A 6383-nucleotide genomic window follows, 5' to 3' on the forward strand; every position below is an offset into this window, starting at 1 on the left:
AATTTGCAATTGGATTAGATGGACAAATTGATGTGAATGAGATGTGTATCATTTTCGCAAATCTTCACATCAATTTGTCCATCTATTGCATTGGATTGGATATATATAGAAAGCGTTGTGTTTGGATGGGCATCTAATTCTTCCGAAAGAGGTGCACTTTGCGAAAAAGAACCACGTGATTATTGAGCTGAAATCGAATTCAGGTTAACTTCTGCGTTCATGAGTCCTCTCATGGCGTAGTGGTAACGAGCCCCAACTAGAGATCGGGGAGTCGTGAGTTCAATTCTCACTGAGAAGACGTGTATCTTTTTCGCAAATCTTCACATGCAATTTGGTCCGGTGTTCAGACAGGACTGGGCCAGTGCTTTTCAATGTTTCAGAAAAACCTACCCCATCCATTAAAAAATGTAAATTGTTTACATTATTTGCTGTGGATACTGGAACTTAACAATTTGATGATACATCTGCATCAACATGTCATTTGAAGAATCAGAACTAGTGGAGTTCTGAACGTATCTTTAGAACGCCAAAATATCATCTAGTCGGTCTGTCTGAACACCGACCATTTGTCCATCTAATCAAATTGCAAATTATATGTAATGTTTAGCTTTTCGGTAGTTGTTAAACTCCACTCGGCTGGTTTGGCCGTAAAACCACGATTCATAATTAAAAACAAATATTTATCGAGCAACGGACTCATATTCCGTAACCGGTCGTTTGAGAACGTCGCGGCCCATTGGAAGCCCACACAATAGAAACCTCAGCCAGCGCAGTTGCTGGCTAGTGTAGTGTGCTATTCCTATACCTAAAAAACAATGCGCTCTCGGGCTAGGCATTAGATATATATAGAAAGCATTGTGTTTGGATGGGCATCTAATTCTTCCGAAAGAGGTGCACTTTGCGAAAAAGGACCACGTGATTATTGAGCTGAAATCGAATTCAGGTTAACTTCTGCGTTCATGAGTCCTCTCATGGCGTAGTGGTAACGCGCCCCAACTAGAGATCGGGGAGTCGTGAGTTCAATTCTCACTGAGAAGACGAGTAATCTTTTTCGCAAACATTCACATCAATTTGTCCATCTAATCCAATTGCAAATTATAGAAAATTCTAGATGGTAGACAAACCGCAATTTTGAAAATAGTAGAAAGCAGAATGTTCTGAAAGGCAGAAAAAACAGAAGACAGAAAATATCAAATGGCAGATCAGATCTAAAGACAAAAAAGACTGAAAGGAATCTCTAATTACATTCATAACCCCCTACTTGAACTCTGCTTGAAAAGTATCAAAAACGGTCCTGTGTCGTGTTTTTGGACACAAACCCTGAGACATTGAGATCGATTTGTAAATATGAAATATTGAGCTTCACCGATTTTACTTGAGCAGTGTTGTCAGCCACCAAATCATTTTGTTTTCTTCCTACAAGATGATGTGAATAAAACTGGAAATTAATTTCTACTTAGTTGAAAACTAAATTTTTCTATCTTGCTATAGGGTTTTTGAACTTTGCTTTATTCCTTTAAGCAGCGTTGCCAGCCACATGAACACTTGTGCATCGGTAGGACTGAGGCATGAATAACCTACTGCAACGTTGGTGTACATTCGATATCGTTATCTTCAATCGAGCAGCGTTTTCATCCAAATCCAAAATATGAAATCAAAATCATTTTAGAGTCTTTCAAACTGCTTTACAAATTAACCGAATGTATTGAATCGTTGTAATAGTCGTTTCATTTTTGGAAACATCTCAGCCTCCTAAAGCGGTCGTAAAAAAGAGGTCGGGTTTTAAACCGTGGATCATCATATTCTATCAGAAGATTGTTGTGGCATCTGCTAATGTTTAATTCAACAACAACTAAAATGACATGGACTTGGATATCACTTCGGCTAGATTCTCAAACACAAACAGAATAAGAGATCATGTTCTCTAGTCATGCATTCTGCCATATTATTGGCGTTGTCACAAATCGTGTATATTTCATTATAGAATCATTTGATTTAACATTTGAATCGCTAATTGGGCTGCCTTGGATAAATTTTCACTACCATCGATGTGATTTTAGACACAATCTTCTGCTGCATAGCATCTGCCATGATTATGTATATGTATCTCAATGTGATTATATACGCCCGCCCAGTTTTAGATCATCTCGTCGATTCTAACAGAAGTTTATTGGTTTGCGCGCGATCAAAACCAAACAGCCCCAACGGTTTAAATTGAAGATGAATCGAAGACAAACCTTGAACTCTCAAAAGCACTTATCTGAAGAACCAAAAGAGTCGTTCACGCTGAAAATTTGTCTGAGTGATCAAAACCAATGAGTAACCAATCGATCTAGTTTTCAGTTTGAACAGATGCTAGGTTCTCCAGATTCATGCTTTTTAAAATTTAGGTATAGCTTCGATTCATCTTCACCTTAAGTCAGGTTTAGGTAAACCACTTTCCTTATAATTTAGTGGACCCGCTCGTACATAAAACACCTTGCAATCTGCAAAACGCAAACAAGGAACGATTGCCAAAACCTGCCGTGCTTGGCGTGAGGAGCATAAATTCAAATTTCGTTCTATCTGGCCGCTCATCTTGCCGAAAGTGAAGACGCATCCAGCAACAGTGCGGACGATCCCCGAAACCCGATCGATTCGATTGGTGATTTGTTAGGTGGGAAACAAGTTTCGCTTTCGTTAGCAGGGGAAAAAAGCTTGAAATCGTTTTTTTTTCTTGTATAGAATGATTATGGCTTCGAAATTTGATTGTAAACTATAGGAACAAGTATCTTTGACATTTCAAGGATTCGGTTCGAGAACAGGCTCATCATGCGAGATGACTGGAACGATTACCATAAAGAGCTTTCCAAGAAATTATGTACCATATAAAGTAGCTAGAACTTGTTTCTGTTGAAATATCCCCTGAAAATTTCCTGGATTTGACATTTTAAGAGAGCTGTGTTTTAATTACTCTGAAAAGTTTCAGATTGGAAATTTCCAAATTATTTGTTTCACTATCCATCGCAAGCACCATTAAAGTGAAGATACAGCGAAGCCAAACCTCAATTCTTTAGGTGTGCCAATCTGAACAATTCAATATCTGTTTAAGTTGCAAACTTGATCGACTGGTCACCCAGAGAACCAGGGATCATATATGGAATTTAATTTCAAATTGTACGAATGTGAAGTTTAAGATGGAATTGTATACGATGCAAAATTTAATTGATTGAAATTGTTTATGGAACCAGTTATTCGATCTGATTAGAATTGTCAACTTATCAAATTCAAATTTCATTTGACAAAATATGTAACTTCTTATTGTCATTCCCTCAAGATTTCTTCTTTGCTTGATTTGATGCTATTGTTATCTTTAATGTGGTATAAGATATGAGTTCATCTTATGTAAATATAAAATCATACAGGGAGAGATTACACTTCTTCGGATGCGTCTCAAAACCAAAAATAGGAACCTAATCATAAATAAATTGACATACTGGATGTTGAAATATCAAAATCTTACAGAATCATGATGACTTCACGTAGTACATATAAGCATTTCTGTTGAGTTTCTTTAATAATTACTTCACTTTGAAATTGATGTACTGGAGGAGCAACTTAGGTCACAAAACGGACCGTATCTGATTTCTAGTCTTACAGTGCTGTTATAGCTGCATACATTTATCCGATGAATAGGGGGAGATCCCCCAGTACCGGACACTAAAGCCACTAAATTCATAATTCGAAAAATATTGATTTTATGGGCTCGTGTTATCCATTTATGATAAATATTATCATTTTTGTAGTGTACAAAAATAAATTTGAAAATAGAAATATGAATTTTGACATTGCTTTTTGATGATGTATTTCAGTACCAAATTGATCGATCTTGAAAGGTGGCACCCAATACCGGACACGATCTGGAAATGCCTCGAATTCTATAAATTTGAACATCATTGAATGTTTACACTATAGGAATAGTTTATAATTACCAATTCAATGCATTTGCAACATTTACAAGAATAATGTGGGTTTTTCTTAGTTTGCAAGATGCCTATCAAAAACCTCTTTCATATATGATGAAAAAGAATCTATGACAAAAGGTCGAAAGACAAAAGGTCGAAAGGACAAAAGGTCGGAAGACAAAAGGTCGAAAGGACAATAGGTCGAAGAACAAAAAAGAAGGGACAAAAGGTCGAAAATCTTTTTTCAAAGAAGGAAAAATTTCCCACCATGCAAATCGTTTTCGACCTTTTGTCCTTTCAACCTTTTGTCTTTCGACCTTTTGTCCTTTCGACCTTTTGTCTTTCGACCTTTTGTCCATAAACCGATGAAAAATAGCACATTTTACGATGTTGTTCTGAATGTTCATTCTTCTTAATTTTATTGCATGTTTGATACCATGATCGACGGAACCCATGAAAAATGAAAGTATTTTGAGACACTGATGCAATAATTACAAAGATTTCATATAACAAATCAAGCTGTCCGAAACTGAGGGACAGGAAGTACTTAACCAAAATTGTAATTTGTCCATATTTAGTTCAATTATGCTACAAAATACATTCATACTATCAAATTAGAATTATGTTTGATCATGCTTGCGGGATCCAAAGTATTTTTTCATATTCAAAATAATTACTAAATAGGCTCAAAATTAAGAAAATACGTCAATTTTTTTTAATATTTTCAAACTTTTCTACTTTTTAAAAAGGCATGCATATTTCAAGGATGTGTTATTCTACGCAAACATTAGTCTACATAAGAGCTTTCTTTTCTACTAATACACCATCTTGATTGGACCATGATTTCTCATTGTTTCGACTTTGTCCGGTATTGGGTGCTGTCCGGCACTGGGGGATCTCCCCCTATATTAAATAACACATGAAAAGATCCTCCACTGTTAAACTGTCTAATGAGAACCCTTTTTGTTTTGATTTGGAAATTTATCGAGAGATATATGCGACTCGTCTTACGATTTTTGTTCCTCTTTGTAATATTTGTAAAAATAAAGTCATACAAGCTGCAACCTACTGTACACGTTGTTACTGTAAACGCCATATCAAATTGTCTGGAATTGTATTGACCACGGTGATTTGTCTGAGTTCATGCATTTCAAACAATTTGTTTTTACAGAATTAGCGATGACTATATTGTGTTGTATGCTCAGTGGTGAATAAATCGATTACTTCGAAACATGTTTTAACAGTGTTTAGAATTTTACGAAATAATGTATTTACGAAATCTAACCAACGACAAATTCTTTTGAACCTGGGTGGCAGTTTGGATAAGGTAGAAATATCTACGTGCAGATGAGCTATATTGTTGGATTTTTGTTTGCCAAATTTCCATGTCAAAGACTATACACTCCCGTGCAAAAGTTTACTGAAAAACATACAATAGCGTTCTGTCCATATCTCTGTGATTACATGTCCAATTGAAACTCTCTATGGCGCATTCGAAAGACAATGAGATATTCTTCCTTCGTAGGTATTTTTTACAAAACCAGTTTTTGAATTTTGTATAGTAAATTTTCTCCTAAAGTTGAGACATTTTTTCAAAAAAACACTCCGATAAAACATGGCTAATTTCCTCAGCAATGGATCGACCAAAATTTCAAATCAATGTGTTATTAGAGGCATGATTTTATATTCTTTGATCAGCACTCATGAAATTTTGGCGGAAAATCTGAAAACTATTTAAAATCAATGGAATAGTCATTCAAGTCATCGTGCAAAAGTTTGGAGTCACCCCGTAGTATGATGAAGATCGTGCAAAATATTGGGATTACCTGAGCCGCACGCAAACCATTTTTGTCAATATCTCTTGTCAATATTTTTCAACTGATTTTAATAATTCATAGATTTGGTGGCGCGTACATGATTGGAATGAAATTTCACAGAATTTCCACTTTTTAAGTTCAGGTGAACCCAATCTTTTGCACGATTACTTCAATAACTGTTTCTTTAATTTCAAATAGTTTTCAGATTTTTTCGCCAAAATTTCGCGAGTGCTCTTCAAAGAATGTAAGATTACGCTTCTAATGACACAATAATTTAAAAATTTTGGTCGATCCATCGCTGAGGAAATCAGCCACGTTTTTTCAGCGTGTTTTTTTGACAAATGTCCTAACTTGAAGAGAAAATTTAGTATACTAAATTCAAAAATTATTTTGGTTTTTGTACCAATAATTGCATGTTATTTTATTCGATCACATCCAATTTTCCACAAATGAAGTGGGATATACAAATGTTAATAAGTGACATAGATGTAAAATCCAACACACTACTCGTTTCAAATTTATTAATCCTTTTTCAATGTGACGAGTTAACCAAGAGGTGAAGGTGAAGGTTCTCACTCACTGGATCATAGTTCAAATCGCGTTCAGTTGTTTACTTTTCTTT

Source organism: Aedes aegypti, chromosome 2, assembly GCF_002204515.2.
Source record: "Aedes aegypti strain LVP_AGWG chromosome 2, AaegL5.0 Primary Assembly, whole genome shotgun sequence".
Classification (NCBI taxonomy): Eukaryota; Metazoa; Arthropoda; class Insecta; order Diptera; family Culicidae; genus Aedes; species Aedes aegypti.